Source organism: Ceratotherium simum, chromosome 29 (assembly GCF_057802395.1).
Source record: "Ceratotherium simum simum isolate JZ-2026a chromosome 29, ASM5780239v1, whole genome shotgun sequence".
Classification (NCBI taxonomy): Eukaryota; Metazoa; Chordata; class Mammalia; order Perissodactyla; family Rhinocerotidae; genus Ceratotherium; species Ceratotherium simum.
The window spans coordinates 26,424,762-26,436,766 of NC_141928.1; the positions used below are offsets into that span (position 1 = coordinate 26,424,762).

The following is a 12,005-nucleotide window of genomic DNA, read 5'->3' on the forward strand; positions in this document are numbered from 1 at the left end:
GTTCTTCTCTGTGAGCCACTGCCACAGCACGGCTACTGACAGACAGGTGGTGTGGTTCCATGCCTGGGAACCGAACCCAGGCCACCAAAGCGGAGCGCGCCGAATTTTAACCACTAGGCCACCAGGGCGGGCTGTCTTTCATTCTTGATATTGGTAATTTGTGTCTTTTTTTTCTTGATCAGTCTGACTAGAGATTCATCAATTGTGTTTTTTTCAAAGAAACAGCTTTTGGTTTCATTGACTTTTTTCTATTATTTTTCTGGTTTTTATTTCATAGATGTCTACTCATATTTTTTATTATGTCGTTCTGTTTGCTTTGGGTTTATATTGCCTTTCTTTTTCTTTCTTTTTGTGAGGAAGACTGGCCCTGAGCTAACATCCGATGCCAATCCTCCTCTTTTTGCTGAGGAAGACTGGCCCTGGGCTAACATCCGTGCCCATCTTCCTCCACTTTATATGGGACGCCGCCACAGCATGGCTTGACAAGCGGTGCATCGGTCCGCCCCCGGGATCTGAAACTGCGAACCCCGGGCTGCCGAAGCTGAGTGTGAGCACCCAACCGCTGCGCCACTGGGCCGGCCCCTTGCCTTTCTTTTTCTGATTTCTTAAGGTGAAAACCTATTACGTCATTGACTTGAGACCATCCTTATTAATATAAACTTATTTTGTTTAAGTGAACATAACCCCAAGATTTTATTGCTGTTATAATAAAATGAAAGATGAAGCTCAGAACTGGATCATTTGGCCCTCTCTCTTATCTCTTCCTAGTTTAAAATGCTTCCGTCTCTTGATAGCCAGCATTCTTTTAGACCTGTATTTGGACTCAATGCATTCAAGCCTCAGCACAATCTTCATTGTAGTTTTAGCCTTTTTCTGGAAAATCCACTTAGTCTGCTTACCATAGCCACTCTGCTTCCTGTTGTAACACTGCTTTCCTTGAACACATGAGAATCCTTGGCCTTCTTGTACTGTGTCATATTGTGGGGTTGGTGCTCACCACACTTCTTACAGAAAGTCTGGTGGGTTTTAGGAATGTTTGCCGTGTTTACAAGGTCACTATCACTATGTACTTTTTTTTTGTGAGGAAGATCAGCCCTGAGCTAACATCTGATGCCAATCCTCCTCTTTTTTCTGAGGAAGACTGGCCCTGAGCTAACATCCATGCCCATCTTCCTCTGCTTTACATGGGACACTGCCACAGCATGGCTCGACAAGCAGTGTGTCAGTGCGTGCCCGGGATCCGAACCGGCGAACCCTGGGCTGCCACAGCGGAGCGTGTGCACTTAACCGCTTGTGCCACTGGGCCGGCCCCTCACTATGTACTTTTAATGCTATGAATTTCCCTGTAAACACTAATTTACCTGTGTCCCACAAATTTTGATATGTTGTGTTTTCTTTTTCATTCAATGCCAATTATTGTATAATTTCTCACTTGACTTTATCTTTTTTTTTTTTTGCCGAGGAAGATTTGCCCTGAGCTAACATCTGTGCCAGTCTTCCTCTGTTTTGTATGTGGGTTGCTGCCACAGCATGGCCGTGGACGAGTGGTGTAGGTCCATTGTCAGGAACTAAACCCAGGCTGCCAAAGTGGAGCATGCTGAACTCAACCACTAGGCTATGGGGCTGCCCCTGACTTTATCTTTGAGTTATTTAGAAGTATGTTTTTAATTTTCAAATATTGGGGAATTTTCCAAATATCTTTCTATTCTTGATTTCTAATTTAATTCCATTGTGGTGAGAGAATATACTTTGTACAATTTCAATTTTTAAAATTTTGTTGAGATTGGCTTTATGACCCAGTGTATGTTCTGTCTTGGTGACTGTTTTATGTATACTTGAAATGAATGTATATTCTCCTGTTTGTTGGATAGAGTTCTCTGTAAATATCAGTTAGGTCAAGTTGGTTTGTAGTGTTGTTCAGGTCTTCTGTGTCCTTCCTGATTTTCTTTCTGCTTATTTTATTACCGAAAGGAGTGTTGGAGTGTCTGACTATAATCACGGAATTGTCTGTTTCTCCCTTGAGTTCTATTGGTTTTTGCTTCATGCATTTTGAAGCTCCGCTGTTAGATGTATATACGTTTAGGATTCTTATGTCTTGTTGGTTAATTGTCCTGTTTGTCATTATCTAATGACTCTCTTTCTCTGGTAATATTCCTGTTCTAAAGTCCACTTTGTCTGACATTCATAAAGGCACTCCAGCTTTCCTTTGATTAGTGTTTGGAAACAGGAGAAAGTTTTCCTTTTTCCATCTTTTTAACTTTTAACCTATTTATATCTTTATATTGAAGGTGAGTTTCTTGTAGACAGAACTTGTGGGGTCTTGCTTTTTTATCCAATCTGACAATCTCTGCCTTTTAATTGGGGTGTGTAGACCGTTTACATTGTTATTTTTGATGTAGTTATATTTAAACCTGCTATCCTGCTAGTTGCTTTCTATTTGTTCCACGTGTTCTCTCCCTCACCTTTTTGCCACATGCTTTTGGATTATTTTTTATGATTCTGCTTTCTCTTCATTCTTGTCTTGTTAAACCTCTTTTTACTAATTTCTTTTCCTGTGGATGTTGCAGGTTTTAAAATATTCATCTTTAATTTATCATCTTTAACATTCATCTTTAGTTTATCACATTTTTCAATAGTTGTCTTCAAATAATATTTTACCACTTCGTGTGTAATGTAAGAACCTTACAACAAGATACTTTTCCCTTCCCTTCATCCTTTGAGCTATTGTCTTATACTTAGAGGCTATATTATTTCAAATTAATTGTAAATTTCTCAAGTAATATATGATTATATTCTTTGAGTAAAAATGTTAAAATATTGCACATAGTCTTAAGTCCCTTTGACCATCCCTTCCTTGGAGGTAAACAGTGTTACCAGTTTGTTATACTTCATTCCAAACCTTTGCTATGCATTTACATATATGTGTGTGTGTGCGCGTGCTCGCGCATGTGCATATGTATATGTACATATATATACTTAGAATATGTATAGTTTATTTTTTTACGTAAAAGATGTCATACTTCTATATCCTTCTATAGATGCTTTTTAAATTCAACAATATATCTTGTCAGTCTACCGGTGATTAGTACCTATAGATCTGCCTCATTCTTTTGAGTTGCTACATAGTACAGTCATGCACTACACAATGACGTTTCAGTCAATGACGGGCTGCATATATGATGGTGGTCTGATCATCACAATGAAATTGCCTAATGACACATTTCTCATTATCCGTCGTTAAGTGACACATGACTATATTCCATTAAATGGATTTCCCACAGTTTTTTTTTAAGTTGATGGACAATTGTTTTCAATTATTCATTATGATACACGAGGCCCCAGTGAACATCCTTCTGTATGCCTTATTGTGGACATTTGCAAGTACTTCTCTTGAGTACATACCTAGAAGTGGAATTGCATTTCTCATAGAACCCTCTAGCAAGAAATAAGGGGGAGAGGAGAGGCTAGAAAGTTTTACGGTTGTACTGGGGCTGGTGGGTGTGGTAGCCATGTGATAGAGGATTTAAAGCCTTGGAAAGTCTTTGGAAAACCTTATACAGTAATGGCATCATCTTTGGAACTCAGGGATGTCTGAGAGAACATGGGTTGGTTACTATTTTCATGCCTTGGGTATAAAGAAGCACCTTTTTTGCTTCATCAGAGATGGAAAAGAGGAGTGTGACTCATTTTGATGGTCTATCAGAGGAGTTAAATAACTTGCCTAAAGTCATATGGCTAGTAAACGCCTTCTTTTCTGGTCGCCTCACAGTGGAATGAGTGACAGCCCAGTGGGCTTATGAAGGTAATTGAATTTAGAGATCATCTGGTTATACACCTTCACTGTTCACATGGGAAGCGAGGTCTGGTGAGGGAAAGAGACTTGCTCAGGTTACCATATCGGGTGAGTGGTAAAGCTGGAGCTCCAGCACTAAATGCTGATGTATTTCAGTCCAGCTGCAGGAGGCAGAAAGCAGAAACAGGAAGGAGATAGCTTAGTCCAGCCAGGGGAAGTGGTGGTGGGGGGCCAAGGAGACAGAGAAGCAAACAACATTGCTGCCTACTCCGCCGCCTGCAGCCCACTCTTCCTTTCTCCAGATTCCTGCGGACTTCTTTCTTCAGCAGTGTCAAAGATGTCCAAAAAGGAAAACTAAACAATCCAAATTACAGGATGGAGAAAAAGACCCATTTCCATGTAAACGTTACCGTTCTGCAGCAAAACAAACGTGGTAGAAATAATGAGGCTTTGGTTTGGGTCTGCAATGTGGAAGATGGGCGTAAATAGTCTCTAAACCAACAAAGGAGCTGCAGTAATGCTCTCCTGGATAGTAGATGAGTGGGGGCTGGGCACATTACCCAAAGGCAGCTATTCAAAAATGGGTCTAGGTCTCCTTGCAGTAATTGTTAATTTCAGGCAACAAAATGAAAAACCCAACAAAAGTAGAGGCTGGATCATTAAAACAAAAAAGCTGGGCATTCAAAAGACTTCTCACAGCTGGAAAGTTGTGGAGGTTGAATTTGAAACTGTCGCCTGGCTCTTGTCCACTTTTTAGCAGAAGTCCTCAAACTGGTCTGCCCACAGGCAGACTAAGGATGCCCATTGAGAAATGCAGCATCTTGGGGTGCTGTCTTCTGAGTACTTGGGAACAGGATATTCTTCTGGTCTAGAAATGCAACAGAGGAGTTTCCCCCTAGAGCAATGTCTCTGCCTTGGGATACCTGGGATGCCTTTTTAAAAGGCAAATTCCTGAACTACCCCACCCCAACTTCAGTACTGAATCAGCATTTCTGGGGGTGGACCTAGGAATCTGCATATTAAACAGTCACCCAGGTGATTCTTGTGCCTGCCTGCTGATGTTTGGCCCAGGATGGGCATATCTAATCATTTTGCAGTGATAAAGGAGCCGTCTTTGAAGACCTGCATCAATTATGTTGAATCCCTTTGGTAATTTCATATGGTTCAACCTACTATCTTTGTTTTCTTTAAATTTTAACTGAACTCTAGAAAATGAATTTTCTAGATCTTTGATTGGACACACTCAGGGTGAAGAGAAATTTCCAGGGTGTGAGCATTAACTGACTAGTGATGTAGGGCAGAGGTTTCCATACTGGTAAGTTCAGAAACCAATTTAGAGGGCATTTTAGAATTCTGGTTTGTATTTGGAGCCATGAAGTTCAAAGATATATTTCATGAGGTAGCAGGTCCTTGAGTTTTAAAGGTAGTTACATTGTTATTTATGTTTCAGACTTAATTCCTTTTTCAGGACCTCCAGGAACACTTTGGGAGGAGTTTCTCCCCATACTACAGATAAGATTTTAAGGCAACCATGTTAAACCTCTTCTGGAATAAGCCAATGGTATCAACCCATAAATCAATCAAAACAAAACTCCCAGTGGTGAATTGACAGATATAGCAATTGGGAGAATTAGCCTTTTGACTTAAGTCTTTTGGAAGCAGGCTAGTGTTGTAAAAAGAGTATGAATTAAATTAAATTTTGATCCTAATTTAGGATTGCAACTTACTAGTTAGTTATGTGATCCTGGTCAAGTAACTTCCTTGAGCTCTCTGCATCTCTAAAACAAGGAGAAGGACATCTTGCAGAGCTGGTGAGGCTGGGGGTGCTGTTCTTGGGGAAGGTGTGTGAGACCCTCAGTACAATGCATGCCAATAGGAGGTGCTTAGTAATGGTTATGATTAGTGAATTCCAGGCTGAAGTTTTTTCCACAGATGCACAGCAGTCTCTCAGGTAAGAAAAAGAAGTCTCCTAGTGCCTTTAGGCCAGTTGCAACTCTTCCTCTCTTGCCCCACCATTCCCTTCACACATACAATTGCCCTGAAGCATTTACTCTCCAGGGGATAATTTCCTGATGAAGCTGTCCCATCTTCTGTGGGCACCAGCAGGTGCCAGTACAGGCTAAGCTTTCAGAAGAGCTGCTTCATTTGGTTTTATCATTCTTCCATCCCTCAGTGTGACTCATAAAAGCCCAGACTTCCTTTCCTTTCATCCAGAGTGATTTGTCTCACAGCCTTTCTTGCTTGCTACTCTAAGCCTGGGAGAAAATGCTCAGTGTTGCACTATCAAATATCAATGAAGATGAAAGACCTCTTTTTTAGGGGTTCCATGTAACAAAACTGATAAACACCAGTGGCTACATTTGGGCAGCACTTTACACTTTGCAGAGTACTTTCATATCCATTAGCTCATTTACTATTTTGCAAAGTCCTGGCAAGGCCATGTGATGGTTAAGGGCTGGGCTCTGGAGTCTGCATATTGCCTTCAAATTCCCATCTCACCTCTTTGCAGCTGAATCATCTTGGGCAGGTAACTTAGCATCTCTGAACCCCATGGATTTAAGTGGGAAGTACTTAGAATGTGGTAATAAGAGCTCAATTATTCTTACCATTTTACCAAGGGACTTTGAGTTTTTCCATAACCTAACTATTGGTCCTTAACCTAATGGGTAAAGTCTCACTTTCTTCACTTTTATACTCTCATCCTTTCCTCCCAGTGCCCTGCCTGGGTATCCTCCTTAGCCTCACTCCCCATCACACGTAGCCAACACTGAATTTTTCCTTTTTCTGTTCAGCATGAGTTGTCTCAGGCCTTTGCATGTGCTATCCTCTCTGTCCTGAGTCTGCTTCCTGAATCCTGGTAAATACCTACCCACCCTTCAAGTAGACAGACTCCCTCTTATCCCAATGCTCCCAGTTTCTTTCTGCACTCCTTGGTTACAAGTTATGTGGACTGACATGGTCTCTTTCCCTATCTATCTTCTCATCAGACTGAGTGCTCCCTGGGGACAGGGACCATATCTTCTCACTTGTGTGACCCTTGTGCCTGATATCTATGAGGTACCAAGTAAATATTGGTTTGAATGAACAAATGTTGAACTCATCAATCCAGCTAAAATTATCTTAGGTAAGCTTTCAAGTCATTGAGCCCAGAGGCTGTGGAGCCAGTCCTGGAACCCAGGCTCCAGCTCCCTGGCCCCGTGCTCTCTGGGTACCCCTCAGGCTGCCTCTCACTGACATTGCTGTCATTTGGTAATTTTTCTGACCAAGCTTGCCACAGAAAGACAAAAATGCATGATATGAAAGCATGAGACTTCATATTTACAGGCCCAGTAGAGGTTTCCAAATGACACCAACCAGCCAGTGTGCAAAGGCCTGCTTTTAATGTATCAGAAAAGACAAATTTATAGTATGCCTGGCTTTGATGTGCTGTCTGTTTCGTCTTTCTGAATAAAAGGGAAACTCTGGCTCCAGGCTGATTTTCAATTGCAAAAATAGACTAAATTCCAACCCTTAAATTATCAAAAGTGCCACATACTTGACAAGCAGCTAAGCAGAGAGCAGAAACTACCAAGTTAGTAATTAAACAGAGCTTAAGTCAAATTAACAGAGACAGACATTCTTGTCTGGTGGTCAGAACAGAGGCCTGGAGAGCCCCAGATCTGGCCCCGGTGTCTGCGTGTGTCAGAGTCAAGTCCTAATGTAGCCACAGTTGCCAAGGAGAGACCCTGTGGGCTCCCTCCACCCCCGTCTGTCTTCCTGGAAAGGCTCCCAGGGTGGGAAAGGGGTGTGTTCCTGTTGAGAGATGGGACAGGGGGAGGGTAGGCCTGAAAGGAGTCAGGAGGAGACTGAGGGGGGCCAGCTCTCCTCCATTTCAGAATTTATTTCCAAATATTACAAGAGACCATGGAAGATTTTTTTGTATAAAATTGTAGCTTAGGATCTCTTATAAGTAGTGTAAGTTGAATGCCTGTAACAGTGGACAAAGCAAAGTCCTAGTCTTGGATTGCTGACATGCTAGTAGGGGAGGGCAGACACTAAACAAGCAAATAAATGTATAGTATTTCAGGTGGCTCTAAGTGACATGGACATGACTATAGTGAAAGGAGGAAGATAGGGAGTTCAGGAGTAGGAGAGAAGGGAGTAGGGGAGAAGAGAAGAGTGGAATTGCTATTTATATTAGGCAGTTAGGGGAGGCTTTCCTGATAAGGTGATATTTGAGCAGAAACCTAAAAGGAGAAGAAAATTCCAGGCAGAAGGAACAGCAAGTGTAAAAGTGTTGAGTTAGAAGAGTGCTTAGCAAGTTTGAGGAAAAGCAAGGAGCACCTTGTGGCAAGATCATGGCAAACAAAGGGGGATGGTAGGAGATGAGGTTTGAAAAGGATAAGGGGCTAGATCATGTAGGCATGCTAAGAAGATTGCTTTTATTTTAAGTAAAAATGATGGCACTGAAGGATTTTGAGCAGATCTTACATGATTGACAAGGGTCATTTGGGCTGCTGTGTTGAGAGCAGAGTGTAGAGAGATAAGAGTAGAAATAGAAAGACCTGTTATGGGGCTATTGCAGTAATCCAGAGGAGACACAATTGTGGCTTAGATCAGATGGTGGTAAAACGTGGTTAGATTCAGAATAACTGTTTTTTTTTTTTGGTGAGGAAGATTGGCCCTGAGCTAAATGCATTGCCCATCCTCCTCTATTTTATATGTGGGATGCTGCCACAGCATGGCTTGATGAGCAGTGCATAAGTCCGCGCCCGCTGTTCGAACCTGCGAACCCCAGGCCACCGAAGCAGAGCATGCCAACTTAACCACTATACCTCCAGGCTGGCCCCCACAGAATAACTTTTGAAAGTAGAGCTTGTAGGATTTGCTGATAGTTTGGAACTAGGATGTAAAAAGAAGAAAGGAAACAAGCTGAATTTAAGGATTTTGGCCTGACCAAGTGGAATGATGGGGTTCCTATTTAATGAGATGGGGAAGACTATGGGAAGAGTAGGACTAGGGGATGGAAATCAAGAATTTATCTTTGGGTGTGATAATTCTGAGATGCCTATTATGCCACTGTTAACAGGTATTGTGATAATATATTGTGTAACATAACAGGTATTGTGAAGAAGCACAGCCTTGGGAATCAATCAGGATGCAATTTTATTTTTGTCTCCTAACATTTAACATTTATTCGGTGGAGGAACAGTTTTCCCTACCGTTGGGTGAAAACTCTGGCAGGCACCACGATGTTTCTGGCTATGTAACCGAGCAAGGGCTAGTTCTGCTCATTGCAACCTGATGCCAATCAGTTACTCTTAGGTCTCTTTTTAAGTAGGTTCCATTCAAGTTGGAAATCAGAGTCTTGATTCAGAAATAAGAATGTCCAGTTAAGTTTATTAATTAATACTTACATATTCATTAGAAGGTCATGTTTCTTCTGCTTCCAACTTCCTCTACCTTCAAACCTCTGAAGCTATGGCCTGTAGCAGGTTGGCCACCCACATTGGGGAAGAGGTTATGGTTGGCTTTTTTCTCTTTCTTGCTCATCTTCTCCTCATTAGCTATGGTTCCAGCCACTCCAGAGCCGGAGACCTTGGTGGGTAGAGGGGAAAGAGATCAGAAAGTTCTTACTTGGCTAGGACTGTCCTAACATGATTTCACTTTCCTGGGGCTGACTAATATTTAAAGCTGTGCCTTCCTTTGTTCTTTTGTGGATTCTGTGGCTGCTCCCCTGCTGTGGCTCCTCTTTCTGCAACACCACTGGTGTGGGTGATACATCCTGTTCCTCCAGCTTCCACTGGTTTTCCTGCAGCTTACACCACACAGACTTTCTCGTTTACAGTCCCATCACACCACCAAGCAGAACACTTGAGCAAGAATAATAAGGCTCCTGGCTGGCTCTCCTGCGTGGCCTACCTCTTGTCTACAGGAAACCCACACCCTGTGCCTTGGCTGATCCCCAAGGGAATATCTCTTCTCTGCTACCACTCACTGCTTTAGCAGCCTCTCACCTTTAGATTCCTGAGAAGGGAGTCAGACTCCAGTTAATTAAGCAGCTCCCCCCACTGCCCTTTCTCCAAACTGCGGTGAACACATATCAGCTCTCCAAGTCATGCTCTCTCAATAGATCTGAGCTGAGGGGGGCTTCTGCCACCCTTTCTCTTCTCCAGGGAGAGGAGCTATTTATCTACAGCACAGCTTTCTTCAAAGAAAATCTTGCACAAATCCTCCCTCCCTTCAGTCTCTAGGAACTGGATCATTTTATGATCTTGATTACAGTGAGGCGCTCAAGTTAAACTGCTCTCAGATACTCACCTTGAAAATATTGATTTGCATCAGCCCCTTACTTTAGTATTTGATATCTATTGTGTGGAGCCTTGGCTCAAACTCCCTTTATAACATCTTGTTACACTTTCAAAATTTGGGAATCAACAGCATATGAATTGTACTTAAAGCTATGAGATTAGAGGAAATTGCCTATGGAGTGAACAGCAAAAAGGTCTGAGGACTGAGCCCTGAGACTTTCATAAGTTGGAGAAATGAAGAACCAGCAATGGACACTGAGAAACAGCATTTAGAATTTGCTCTGTTTCTGGGTTGGCTTTAAAAAAAATAAAAACAAATAAGGGCCGGCCCTGTGGCATAGCGGTTAAGTGCTTGTGCTCCGCTGCTGGCGGCCTGGGTTCGGATCCCGGGTGCACACCAATGCACCGCTTGTCAGGCCACGCTGTGGCAGTGTCCCATATAAAAAGTAGAGGAAGATTGGCACGGATGTTAGCCCAGGGCCAGTCTTCGTCAGCAAAAAGAGGAGGATTGGCATGGATGTTAGCTCAGGGCTGATCTTCCTCACATGCACAAAAATAAATAAATAAATAAAAATAAATAACACTTCAAGCTCTTAGAACTCATCTTCTATTCTGAATTATAATAAATACTGTAACAATTGGCTTTTCCAAGAGTGAATTTTCCGTTTTTCATGATGCCACTCTTCATATGTAAATGGCTTTGGCATTTACAAAGTGTCCACTATCTCATTTCAACCACCTGACACCCCTGTGAGGAAAGTTCATTACAGATGGGGAAACTGAGGCCCAAAGAACTTTAAGAAGCTTTCGGAAGTAAGGTTCGGAAAGTAAGGTTTGGAAAGTAAGAGGCAAAATTGATTTTCGAATCAAAAAGTGGATTTGAATTCAGGTCTTTGGCTCCAGGTTCTGAGCTCTTTTTTGCACAGCTGCTTCAGAGATACTCATGACAATCGTAGCATTTTTGGGGTTTTTCTAAAGTAGACTATTTAATAAATGGATGGCAAAGGTTTCATCTCACATACCAGTTTCCATGCATTAATCAAGGTTACCTGGAGAGCGGTGTTGAGAAGGATTCTGGGCATAATGAAGTTCTGCAGGAAAGAGTACCTTGATCGATTAATCATGACTGCCATTGGTGTGGTAGGGGTTCTGGTGGCATATATGCCATGCATTTGGCATCACTGATTTAATTTTTCCTGTATAAGGTGTTCCCTGGAACAGTTGTAGTTTCTCAGAATATATTCAAAGAATGGGAAAAGGGAAAAAGAACAGTCTAAACCCACCTTAGGTTGCTGGAGATGACAACATTGTATACATGCAATCTGAGAGCACACACTTTTTAACATGTGGCATGAGCAAAGGAGACAGCCTGAACTCAGAGTAGCCTTGCAAATAAATAAAACTAGCCACTGTTCCCCAGCAGTTTTCTCCCTAATTTTTATTTTGAGAAATTTCAAACCAATAGAAAAGAAAAAGAATAGTACAATGAATACCCATATATCATTTTCCTAGATTCATCAATTGTTAACATCCTTTCTGCTTCTGAATTATTTGAAAGTAATTAAAAAATTCATGACACTTGAGCATTCATCTCTTAAGAATAAGGATCTCCTACATAATGATAATACCTTTATTATATCTGCAAAAATAATATATAGGCCATATTTAAATTTCCCTAGTTGTTCCTAAAAGTGGGATCAGATTCAATATACTACTTTTTGACCAGACTTTATTTTGGTAAATGATATATGGTAAGATTTTTCACTTCATCGATGAAATGTCCTTCAAAAATGAGCATGTTATTTTTATTACCTGGATATAGCACACTTTAGTTTACCAGCCCTTTACTTTTGGGCATTTAGTCTGTTTTCTGTTTATTGATTGCTCTTCTAAATGCTGCGGCAGTGAATGTCGTGGGAACA

The 12,005-nt window shown here is 41.6% G+C and overlaps 1 pseudogene; it reads right to left on the reverse strand.

The window, feature by feature from the left end:
• Positions 1-726: 726 nt before the first annotated feature.
• LOC101405658 (large ribosomal subunit protein eL42-like) lies at positions 727-6,345 on the reverse strand (annotated as a pseudogene).
• Positions 6,346-12,005: the final 5,660 nt, after the last annotated feature.